Source organism: Erpetoichthys calabaricus, chromosome 10 (assembly GCF_900747795.2).
Source record: "Erpetoichthys calabaricus chromosome 10, fErpCal1.3, whole genome shotgun sequence".
NCBI classification, from domain to species: domain Eukaryota; kingdom Metazoa; phylum Chordata; class Cladistia; order Polypteriformes; family Polypteridae; genus Erpetoichthys; species Erpetoichthys calabaricus.
In genome coordinates, this window is record NC_041403.2 from 1,313,237 (window position 1) to 1,326,583 (window position 13,347).

The following is a 13,347-nucleotide window of genomic DNA, read 5'->3' on the forward strand; positions in this document are numbered from 1 at the left end:
TGCGCATAGACAGAGGCAGAGAGGTCAGAAGGATCTGTTGGACTGATAACAACATTGCCAAGTAAGGTACCTTTTTCATTTTATTTTGTTGCTCCGGTTGGAGTGAAAGGACCGATAAGTTTTTAGTCGCAACGCTCCCAAGCCACGAATCAGGCCTGCAACGTTTTGTTTCAAATAGAGTGACAAGACTGAATGTGTTTTATTTTAGTGTAATATAGTTCCTGATTATTTTCAGTTTAGTAATTGTGTTTGTTGACTTATAATTAAATGGGGAGTTCATTATTGTTTTATAACCCAGTTTCCTGGTGTTTATTATAAGTTGGTGTAAAATAAACTATTTTTGTTCAATGTAACCCGAGATGTAAAATATTAAAGTAAGTAGAATCCTAACAAATCAGACATTAAAATAAAGAACTCAGGGCCCCTTTCTACACACAGTTAGAGTAGACGGGCTACACTTGTATGAACAAAACATGTCGGCTAATTTTCTTCTTTCTATAACATCACCACAATTCATTCTGATCCACTAAGGCACTTCAGCAGTCTGTGCCAGAGCTCAGTGAACAGCACTGTGCAAAAATAAACAGAATTAAATTGAATTGAATTAGAACTTTAAAACAATTTGGACGAGAACAGGCCATTCGGCTCACCAAAGCTCGCCAGTCCTATCCACTTATTTCTTCCAAATAAAATCAAGTGAGTTTTGAAAGTCCCCAAAGTCTTACTGTCTACCACACTACTTGGTCGCTTATTCCAAGTGTCTATGGTTGAACTTACATATGCAATGGATTAATGGCAGCTGCACGCTCAAATCACCCGACAAATCAAACTGTCTGTTTTTTGTTTCATTTTCATAAATTGCTGAGTCTGCCATAAGCATTTTGCATAACCAGATTGCGTCATCAACTCTCTGCCATTTTCTCCATTGTGATGCCATTCCCGGTGGTTTTATATGTGGCTTTGCCAAACTGAAGTCCTCAGCTGCAGAACACGCGGTCCGGGGTGCTTGTGCCAGGGGGTCCTTTTCACCTCCTACCTTGCGTTGTTATTTCTTACAAGGCATGCAGAGTGAGATTTATATCCAGTGACAGCGTGCTGTGTGTTTGTGGAGTTTCACTGTACTTTGTACGCATAACAATAAATCTGAATTGAACTGATTACACTGATTTTGTATTTTTATCAAATTAGCCATTTCAAAGAGCCAAAGGTCACCTGAGTGCACAGCACCAATGGACTCTCAGGATTACGGACTTCCTGTGGTTGTGTGAGTACATGATAAAAAGTAGCAGGCAAGTGAAAAGGGCAGATTATGAGATAGAGAAAGAAACAGACTGAAGTGGCACATGCCAGTTAGCAAACGTTATAGCCCATGCTCAGTCGCTCTTGTGGAGGACATGGTCATAAGGGAATGTAATGGATGGCTGGCGTCCCCTCAGAGTAGACTCCCTTCCCGTGCCTGGCTGGGAGACCCAGGTGACAAAGAGGTTCCCTGCTTACACAAGGATCTGGACATCAGATGCCATCTGATGAATGGGTACGCTGGCATCTCGTCAGGATGGCCGTTGTGAGGCCTGCTTAAAGTAAGGACATGGGGGAGCTTCACGTTATGTGCTCCCCCAAACTGCTAGATGGCAGCAACTCTGGACCCCGGTACTCCAATGGACACCCTCGGGGCATGTAGTGGTGTAGAGCAGCCATTTTGTGGTCCTTGGGTGCCACCAGGGGGTGCTGCTAGGAGCTGTGCTCCTTGGTTTTTAGAAGTTCTGATTGACCCGGAAATACTTCTGTCAGACTGTGGCCTGGCACTGGAAGTACAGTAATCCCTTGCTGTATCGCGCTTCGCCTTTCGCGGCTTCACTCTATCGCGGATTTTATATGTAAGCATATTTAAATATATATCGCAGATTTTTGCTGGTTCGCGGATTTCTGCGGACAATGGGTCTTTTAATTTCTGGTACATGCTTCCTCAGTTGGTTTGCCCAGTTGATTTCATATAAGGGACGCTATTGGCAGATGGCTGAGAAGCTACCCAACTTACTGTTCTCTCTTGCACTGACTTTCTCTGATCCTGACGTAGGGGGTGTGAGCAGGGGGGCTGTTCGCACACTTAGACAATACGGACGCTCGTCTAAAAATGCTGAAAGATTATCTTCACGTTGCTACCTTCTGTGCAGCTGCTTCGTGAAGCGACATGCTGCACGGTGCTTCGCATACTTAAAAGCACGAAGGGCACGTATTGATTTTCAGTTGTTTGTTTTTCTCTGTCTCTCTCTATCTATCTCTCTCTCTCTGCTCCTGACGGAGGGGGTGTGAGCTGCCGCCTTCAACAGCTTTGTGCCGGCGGTGCTTCGCATACTTAAAAGCCAAACAGCCCTATTGATTTGTTTGCTTTCCTCTATCTCTCTGACATGCTCTGCTCCTGATGCGCACTCCTTTGAAGAGGAAGATATGTTTGCATTCTTTTAATTGTGAGACGGAACTGTCATCTCTGTCTTGGCATGGAGCACAGTTTAAACTTTTGAAAAAGAGACAAATGTTTGATTGCAGTGTTTGAATAACGTTCCTATCTCTCTACAACCTCCTGTGTTTCTGCGCAAATCTGTGACCCAAGCATGACAATATAAAAATAACCATATAAACATATGGTTTCTACTTCGCGGATTTTCTTATTTCGTGGGTGGCTCTGGAACGCAACCCCCGCGATGGAGGAGGGATTACTGTACACCTGGGTCCAAGATGAAAGGAGCTGCTTTACTACATCTGGGTGAGTTGGAGTCAGGTGGAAGGAGGACAAAGCTCACCTGGAGGTGTGAAGGAGAGGAAAGAGAGAAATAAAGAGGAATTGTGTGTATTGGAAGAGGCCTTGTTAAGGTTTTATTGTTAACAAATCACTCATTTGAACCCAGGACTTGTGTCTGTGTGGCGGTGTCTGAGGTGTGGGGTGCTGCAATGCCTCCTACTGGCCACAAGAACTAAAGACACCATTTTTGAATGAGTACATGTATATAGTGAGTTTCATTGTTTCTTCTCAGTAGACATTTACTCAAGAACATATTATGAACATTTGAACAGGAAACTGGAATAGCTGACAAAAACAAAGCATATGACACAATTGACTCTGACTCTTCTGATGTTGTTAGCAAACTTGAGAAATTCACAGAGGGCAGTAAAATTGAAGGAATGTAAAGTCGAGATCTGTGAATTTTTCTTCACCAACAGATGCCTCACAGCCGCTGGACCCCACGACCCCCCCAACACCCAGTCCATACAAGCATCGATCAGAGTAGGAGCAGAACAGACCCCTGATGGACCCCAGAATCAACTGGGAAAAACACAAAGGGTCTGCCTCCACTCTGCACAGCATTCACAGTACCAGTGTACAGGCCGGCCATGATATCCAGCAACCTCAAGGGGATCTCGTGAACCCTCAAAATGTCCCACAGGGCAGCTCGATCAACTAAGTTGAATGCTTTATGAAGGCTGCAAAGAAACTCTGCCGATATTCATGTTTACGCTCCATGAGAACCCTCAGTGCCAGGATGCAGTCGATGGTCGACTTCTTAGGTGTTAAACCAGACTGTTCCAGTCGCTGGTAGGTGAGCAAGTGATCACGGATCCCATTGAGAACGACCCTAACAAGGACCTTACTCGACACTGAGAGCAGTGTTATCCCCCTATAGTTGCTGCAATCCAGGCGATCCCCCTTCCCTTTCCAGATAAGGATGACAAGTCTCGTTTTCCAGTCAGTTGGGATGATGCCAGTCTCCCAAATGGAAGCAAAGATTGCTTGCCATGCCAGGAGGACAGCGTTACCACCAGCCTGGAGAAATTCACCCCAGATACCACAGACCCCGGCAGCCTTTCCTACCATAAGTTGTCTCACCACCTGTGCAATCTCAGTGAGATTGGGTGGTTCACAGCTAATTGGAGGATCAACCTCAAGGACCATGGACCCCGAGATATCCAGCGTCTTAGCCAGAGGATCAGCTTTGAACAACTGCTCAAAGTAGCCAGCCCAGTGGGTCACAAATGCAGTGTCATCTGTAAGGACCGTTCCATCAGCTGCCCTGACTGCGACTCTCTGAGGAACAGATTTGGATGTGCGTAATGCTTCGATTCCTCTGTAAGCAGAACATGGGTTGCTAGACCACAGATGGTGTGTCACTTGCTCACAAACATCTCCTTCTGGGAACACCGGTAACACCAACACAACCCTCAGCAACATTCAGGGTTTTGTCATGGAGGGTCTCCCCCACCACATTAGGATCGGTAGTCGCAAGCAAGTCTGTAAGTTCCTCACACAAACTGCATGCAAACTCATTAGAAACAACCTGATCTTGGTTTATGGTCAGTTCAGGCTCATTTTCTTAGTAGGTGGCAGTCTACTGGACCTAACATGGATCTTCAGAGTAGCAACAATAAATCTGTGGTCAGAATTCACAAACATCAAGTTCAACAATCCAGCTCAGGGCACTTTAACCAGGATCCAGTGATCCGCAGCCCCTCACCCTTAACAAATTCAAAGAACATGGAGCCACTGTCACCACGGTCACCAGACCCACGGGGACCAACACAACCATCATAGCCAGCCCTGTCAGTGCCAGTGGCTGCATTGAAATCACTCATGACTAAAGGAGTGTCACCTCGGGGGCACCCATCAACCACCGAGCAAAATTGTGAATAAAATGTCTCCTTCACTGAGATATTACTCACCACGGTTGAAGCAAACACCGAGACAAAAGACAAGGCACCCAGGGAGTGCCGTAATATGAGTCTCATAATACACTCGCCTCAAATTGGGACCCAAGTGCTGCCGTGCAGTGGGTGACGCCTCAGTACCACACCAGTTCTGATCCCCAACAGGCCTGACCCTAACCCTAACCCTACCCCTAACCCCATCCTGTTCATAAAGTGATCAGCCTTCCTATGGCTGTCTGCAGTGGAGTTACTCACCCAGAGATCAGAATGGAGTCCTGTCTGTTGTCTCAGAGCTGCGTGAAGTTTTTTTTATGGTGGCTGGAGAGCCAAATCCTTCCACCAACCCCCTTGATTTCCCTACAGGTTTGAGGACCTCTCCAAGTGCAGTTTAACGTCATGTCCAGGACACAAGATGTGTCCTTTAGTCTCACTACCTTGTTCCTCTTCTCCCCAAGATATCCTCTGCTCCTGTTGGGGGGTCCCGCTCCCAAGGCGCACCCCTATGAAGAGGAAGATTTTCTATTCTTTCCATTGAGAGATGGAACTGTCCCCTCCGACTTCACACGGAGCTCGATTCACTCCTGAAAGACACTTATGTTTGTTTGAAGTGTCTGATAACCTTTCTGTCTTTAAAATCTCCTGTATCTGCACAACTCTGTGACTCAACAGTATTGTTTTTTTTGAGTTTTTCATCAGTTGTACTGGGGGGCTTCTCCCCCTGCTTGCTTTGCTTGCCAACCCCCCCGGCCAGCTACTTCGCGTCTCTGCCGCTTGCGTAAGTGGATTTCACTTTCACCAAACAACAAAACGTTTAATTCTCGTGGATACGCCTCTTCATTGGGTAGAAACACGACTTTTCCCTGACAGCAACACGAATTAGACGATCTACAAGTCTCCGACTTAAAGTTTAAATCCGATCAATATCTACATACTTCTGTCCTATCACTTCTGTCCATATATTTGATCTTTTTGCTGTTCCGTTATTTCACCGAGTAATAATTTCTGCTTGTTTGCACTAATGTGATCTTTACTATAATTTTTTGGAGACTTTCAAATTTTCGTACTTCCATTACCTTTGACCCGCTCTGCACATGTATCGCGCCGACGTGTTTTAATTCTTTACGACGTTCTACTTTGTCATCTACTGTTTGTCTCACGGGACGTGAAAGCGTCTCTCTAAGAAAGTCTCATCTCATCCCAAGATTTTTTATATAACAGAGAGATGAGATATCATATTTATTATTAGTTAATAAATTAGCGTTGATATATTTAAGTGTTGTCTTTTTTTGACACCGTATTCTGTTGTCATTCTGTTATGTTTGAATAATGAACAGTTGTTTTTCTTTTGCTCTTTTAATTAAGTGAATCCAACACTTTTTATTGACAATAACATATCTGGGCACTTCTGACAAGTAAAATCAAAGAATTTTATAGAAATGTAAAATATTATCAAAGGTTCCTTTGAAAAAATGATGATTTACTGTACACAGTACAAACAGTGTATTGTATCTGGCCAGTGCCAGAGTATGTTTTTTGTTATTTAATTGGTGAAACACTTCATTTAAATTAGGCAACTGTACAACTATTGCATGTTGCTATCATTACAATTATTTTATACGAGGGAAGTTCAAACAGTTTCCGCACTTTTTTTTAAACTCTGTTATTATTATTAAGAATTTCAAAAACACATGACATCACTTTTCTTCGTAGTCACCTTCCTCTGCGTTGTTCCAATTTTACTACTCCTCACTCCCGCCTTCACCGTTTCCAACGAAAATATAAAAGTGCTGAAACTTTTTGAATGTCCCTTGTATTTTTATTGGAGAGAACTTCAAAAGATGATTAAAGCTAAACATGTGCTGTTTTTATCGATTCAAAAATGAATTCCTATCTTGCAATATATTTATATAATTACAAGGTTTAATATCAATATACTGTAATACAGGGTGTGACAATAGATGGCGCTATACCAGCGCTTAACTCGACACAGACAGACACGGGAGGCACACTTACAGTGGGGCAAAAAATTATTTAGTCAGCCACCAATTGTGCAAGTTCTCCCACTTAAAAAGATGAGAGAGGCCTGTAATTTTCATCATAGGTATACCTCAACTATGAGAGACAAAATGAGAAAAAAAATCCAGAAAAATCACATTGTCTGATTTTTAAAGAATTTATTTGCAAATTATGGTGGAAAAAAAGTATTTGGTCAATAAGAAAAGTTCATCTCAATACTTTGTTGTATACCCTTTGTTGGCAATGACAGAGGTCAAATGTTTTCTGTAAGTCTTCACAAGGTTTTCACACACTGTTGCTGGTATTTTGGTCCATTCCTCCATGCAGATCTCCTCTAGAGCAGTGATTTTCTATGGGGTCCTTCTGTAATGATATAACGGATTCCAAATTATCTGCTAATCCACCTATCTTGGTATCATCTGCAAACTTAACCAGCTTGTTACTTATATTCCTATCTAAATCATTTATATATATTAAAAATAGCAGCGGCCCTAGCACTGACCCCTGTGGAACACCACTCTTAACATCAACAGAGGTTCCTGCACCATCACCCTCTGCTTCCTTTGTTTGAGCCAATTCTGCACCCATCTACAAACATCACCGTGAACTCCCACCTCTTTTAATTTGATGCCCAACCTCTCATGTGGCACCTTATCAAATGCTTCCTGAAAGTCCAGATAAATAATATCATAAGCTCCACTTTGTTCATATCCTTTTGTTGCCTCCTCATAGAATTCCAGCATGTTAGTAAAACACAACCTCCCTCTTCTGAGCCCACGCTGACTGCTTAGAATAACTTCTGTCCTTGCCAGGTGTTGCTCGATCTTATCCTTAATAATTCCTTCCATTAATTTTCCTGTGATGCATGTTAAGCTTACTGACCTATAGTTGCTCTGATCTGCCCTCTCACCCTTTTTATATAATGGGATGATATTTGCCATTTTCCAGTCCTTCGGAATCTCTCCAGTGCGCAGTGACTCCCTAAAAATATGCGTCAAGGGTTTATATATGTACTCACTAGACTCCTTAAGAACACGAGAATAAATATTATCTGGTCTTGGTGATTTGTTCGATTTCAGCTTATTTAATCTGAGCAGTACTTCTCCCTCTACAATCTCCAAATCCCTCAGTACCTCCTTAGTAGTCCCTGTTACCTCTGGGAGGTTATCCACTTGCTCACTTGTAAACACCTCAGAAAAATGTAAGTTTAAGGTATCCGCTATTTCACTGTCTGTATCTTTTAATTCCCCTTTACTATTCCTGATGCACTTGACCTCTTCCTTGACTGTTCTTTTACTACTAAAATACTGAAAGAATCTCTTAGGGTCGTGTTTCACCTTATCTGCTTTATTCCTCTCCAACTGTCTGTTAGCCTTCCTGATATCCTTCTTAATGGTTACTCTCATGTTCTCATACGCTCTACAATTCACTTTGCAGTCATTAGTCTTATATGCCTTACTAGCAAAATACCCGCGCTTCGCAGCGGAGAAGTAGTGTGTTAAAGAGGTTATGAAAAAGAAAAGGAAACATTTTAAAAATAATGTAACGTGATTGTCAATGTAATTGTGTTGTCATTGTTATGAGTGTTGCTATACACACACACACACACATAAACATATATATATATACATATATACATATCTACATATAGACATATGTACATATATATACATATACACATCCACGTATATATATATATATATCAACATATATATATATACACACATACATACACACATATATACATATACACATACATAGATACAGATACACACACATACATATATATACACACATACATACATAGATACACACACACACACATATATATATACACACAGACACATATATATACATATATATTTACATATCTACATATATATATATATCTACATATATATCTAGACATACATACAAAAATACATTGACAGATATATATATATATACATATGTACATATATATATATGTAATTGTGTTGTCACTGTTATGAGTGTTGTTGACATATATATATATATATATAATATACACACACACATAAACATATATATACATATATGAACATATACACATATATACATATATATATATATATATATATATATATATATATATATATATATATCACACATATATATATTCACATACATATACACACATATACATATATACATACATACACATACATATATATATATATATATACACACATACATACATACACACACATATATATATATTTACATATCTACATATATATACACATATATATATACATATCTACATATATATACAAATATATATATATACATATCTACACATATATATACATATCTACATATATCTAGACATACATATATACATACATACATTGACATATATATATATATATATATATATATATATATATATATATATCAAATGAATGTCAACCTTTTGTAGGGTCTGTCCCTGAGACTTATTAATTGTCATTGCTAAGCAGAGCCTTAGTGGAAATTGGAGGTGTTTGAATTGAAATGGGAGATCAGAGGGTATAACGGGGATGCGAGGAATAAAAACTCTCTCCCCTGAGCCACCACCAGTAAAAATAGTTGCCTGAATGAGGTTCTTTTGGAGACACGTGACCTGAAATCTCGTGCCGTCACAAAGTTTCAGTGGCTGTACGGAAATCCACAATCGGTTTCATATTGTTTTCGTATCTTATCAATTGTGTAATGTGTTTTTTGAACAGGTTTGATTCATGGAAGTGATCACTCCTGCTGCGTTCAGTCACTTCACGTGAGCCGATCTCTTGTGTGATGTTGCGATGTTCAGGGGTTTATTTAATGTTAGCTAAGACCCGGCAGTTAAAAGTTTCTCGCTACAGCAATTTTAACTGTGTCACAAAGTGATCCAAACTGTCGTTTATATCTGGTGTCTTCTCATTAAACTTGTATCTCGCGAATATGGCATTGCAAACGGCAGCGGGTCAGTTCACGTGCTTACATTAGAGGCGTGATGACGCGATATATTTTGATATATATCAAAATACCCGCGCTTGGCAGCGGCGAAGTACTGCTTTAAAATTTTTATTAAGAAGAAAAGTAAACCATTTTAAACTGAGGGAAAATGAATCAATAATTATTTCTTAAGGATCTCTTTGTATACCATGTTGTCAGTTCGCCCTTCCGGTTCTAATATGACCAAGATGTGTGCTGAGCTTACTCTTCAGCATGAAATCTAACGTGGTTTGTGCCCTTCAGAATGAAAACAGTTTGCATTCACCTTTTTAATAAAAGGCGAGCTTTTAAGCCTGAGAAATCACCCCGTAAATGCACACGTTTAATTGCACATGTGTTAATATCTATGCTTACACAGTATTAAAAGACACTCAACAACGGAGACTTATTAATTGTCATTGCTAAGCAGAGCCTTAGTGTAAATTGGAGGCGTTTGAATTGAAATTGGAGATCAGAGGGTATAACGGGGATGCGAGGAATAAAAACTCTCTCCCCTGAGCCACCGCCAGTAAAAATAGTTGCCTGAATGAGGTTCTTTTGCAGACACGTGACCTGAAGTCTCGTGCCGTCACAAAGTTTCAGTGGCTGTACGGAAATCCACAATCGGTTTCATATTGTGAACTTCCCATTGGGATTAATAAAGTATCTATCTATCTATCTATCTATCTATCTATCTATCTATCTATCTATCTATCTATCTATCTATCTATCTATCTATCTATCTATTGTTTTCGTACCTTATCAATTGTGAAATGTGTTTTTGAATAGGTTTGATTCATTGACGTGATCACTCCTGCTGTGTTCAGTCACTTCACGTGAGCCGCTGTCTTGTGTGATGTTGCGATGTCCACGGGTTTATTTAATGTTAGCTAAGACCCGGCAGTTAAAAGTTTCTGGCCACAGCAATTTTAACTCTGTCCCAAAGTGATCCAAACTGTCGTTTATACCTCGTGTCTTGTCATTAAACTTGTATCTCGCGAATATGGCATTGCAAACGGCAGCGGGTCAGTTCATGTGCTTACATGGGAGGCGTGATGACGCGATATATTTCGATATATATCAAAATACCCGCGCTTTGCAGCGGCGAAGTACCACTTTAAAATTTTTATTAAGAAGAAAAGTAAACCTTTTTAAACTGAGGGAAAATGAATCAATAATTATTTCTTAAGGATCTCTTTGTATACCATATTGTCAGTTCACCCTTCCGGTTGTAATATGACCAAGCTGTGTGCTGAGCTTACTCTTGAGCATGAAATCTAACGTGGTTTGTGCCCTTCAGAATGAAAACAGCATTTACCTTTTTAATAAAAGGCGAGCTTTTAAGCCTGAGAAATCACCCTGTAAATGCACACGTTTAATTGCACATGTGTTAATATGTATGGTTACACAGTATTAAAAGACACTCAACAATTAACGTCATTTACCTTCGTTCCCGCGTTTGACTCGTGCTGTAAATCTCTTCCTTGTTTTCCTTGATGACGTGATACGTGACTCCGCCTCCTCCATTAGAGTATATGGACAAAAAACAGGTTCCAGTTATGACCATTACGCGTAGAATTTCGAAATGAAACCTGCCTAACTTTTGTAAGTAACCTGTAAGGAATGAGCCTGACAAATTTCAGCCTTCTACTTACACGGGAAGTTGGAGAATTAGTGATGAGTGAATCAGTCAGTCAGTCAGTCAGTCAGTCAGTCAGTGAGTCAGTGAGGGCTTTGCCTTTTATTAGTATAGATAAAGCAGTTTTTTCCTTTGCAACTTCTTTTTTAACTCTTTTAGGGCGGATGTCGACTTTTGTCGACAGGAGGGGTTGAAGGCGAATGTCGACAAAAGTCGACATCCAGGGATAAAGGGCGACAATCAGCTGTTAATGGCGACAAATCTCACTGTCACGTCACAGGCATTCCCTCTGTGCTTGGAGGAATGCTAGACTCGTTGACTCGGCAAATAAACATTGCGTGTGCGTGAGTTGCGAAATGTAAACAAAGGCAAGATGGCACCGACATGTGAAAAGGCAGCGAAGCAAGTGCAGAAAAGAAAACACTTGGCAGACGTTGTTTTGCGCATTACCGCGGAGTCGGACTCTTGATTTTTCAGAATCGGACTTTATTGGCAGTGATCAGGAGATCGAGCAAGAGAGTTAGAAGCAGGCATCAGCTGATCAGACACCAGCCGATGCCGCGCGAGCGGATCTGCTGCCAGTTGAGTGCCTTTGCGCAGCCGATGCATCTACGGCAAGGTTCGCGTGGGATAAATACACATACATTGATCCGTTGAGAGCCGATATGGCTACCGGAGTTTACAAGACGGCATGGCTTGCTTTTGGACACGACAGATCACCAGCTGCTGTACTTCAGGCTGCTCTCTCCTGATGCTGCTTTTCAGCTACTGTCAGACGAGACAAACAGGTAGGCAGAGATTTTTTTTGAATCGCGGGCTGTGTTTGCATCGCATTCTCGTTATTCAAAGTGGAAACCCACAACGAAAGACGAGATGAAGGGTGCTGTGGCATTACAAATAGAGATGGGACAGAACTGGTGATATAACTTCAGGGAGCATTGGTCCAAACGTGTTTTGTCCCCTGGTGGCTTAGGTACGTGCTGCTGCAAAGTTTTATTCACTTCTGTAATAAACAGAAGCAAATCCCATGGGGTGAGCCAGGCTATAATGCCATACATAAAGTTCATAAAGTTTCAGAAGATGAAAAGAGGTGACAATACGGTTTTCATGCAGGCAGAAAACTTGGTGGCAGTGGCATGGCACGATGGCAAATGGGTGACTTGTCTCTCTACAGTACACACTAACAATATATGTTAGAAAATGCAGCAACAGACAATTGAAAAATAGGCATCAAAACAACACATAGAGAATTCAGGCTCATACAACATGCAAGACAGTAACATTTGTCAAAAGTAAATATTTTTTGTTGATTTGATATGTTAAACAATTGCTTTGTGTTCTTTTTTAAAAAATGTTAGTTTTTGGAAAAATATTCAGCCCTGGGAGAAAAGAAACAAAAAAAAAATTAGCCCTAAAAGAGTTAAATCTTTATTAATCCACCGTGGTTTGTTTTTAGTTTCCTGTTAATTCCAGATTTAGGTCTGTATCTGTCCTGCATTACATGTAACACATTTTTAAACCTGTTCCACTGCTCCTCGACTGTCTCTACACTTAAAATCTTATCCCAGTGTATCCTACTTAGACTTTGTTGCATCTGCTCAAAATTAGCCTAACAAAGTTCAACTTAACAATTTTAGTCTTTGCATCTGCACTCTTACAAAATACTGAGAATTGTATTACATTATGGTCACGTGACCCTAGTGGTTCAATCACCTCTACACTCTCAATTCTATCCTGATTATTACAAAATACTAAATCCAGACAGGCTTCACCCCGTGTTGGTGCTTTAACATGCTGTGTTAACAAACAGTCATTGATTACTTCTAAAAACTCCTGCTCTTGTACTCCGCCATCTGTAAGGTTATCCCAGTTAATATTTGGATAATTAAAGTCCCCCATGACTATAATATCTCCCTGTAAACTTGCCTTTTTGATATTACTAACCAGATGTGTGTTGAAATTACTGTCTGCATTTGGTGGTCTGTAACACACTCCTAAAATAAGACCCCTTTCCCTAA